The sequence below is a fragment of the Aplidium turbinatum genome, chromosome 14, assembly GCF_918807975.1.
Source record: "Aplidium turbinatum chromosome 14, kaAplTurb1.1, whole genome shotgun sequence".
Classification (NCBI taxonomy): Eukaryota; Metazoa; Chordata; class Ascidiacea; order Aplousobranchia; family Polyclinidae; genus Aplidium; species Aplidium turbinatum.
In genome coordinates this window covers 9181968-9182331 of record NC_137485.1, presented here as the reverse complement: position 1 = coordinate 9182331, position 364 = coordinate 9181968, and positions in this window count along the sequence as shown.

The window sequence follows — 364 nt, the reverse complement described above, 5'->3', positions numbered from 1 at the left end:
GTTAACAACAGTAGTGATGTATATATTATTAATTTAAGTGCGGAACTCTATGCTCTATCTATGTAGTAGGCAATATTATCTACTGAAAAACTGAAATTATTTGCTTAACCCAGCGGTTTTCAACCTTTTTATACTGCAAATTAATTTCACAATACTATATTTACAGACCAAGTCCACAGCATTTATATACTGAAATGAGAATGCTTGCAATAGACAAATTTAAAATAATATATATGCAACATAGCAAATCAAAACAGAAATTATAACAAGAATGATGATATTAAAAAGAAAAACAAAAAAGGATATCAAACAATTATAGCAAGCACCAAAACGTATTCTAAAATAGAATCATTTTGATCATAGA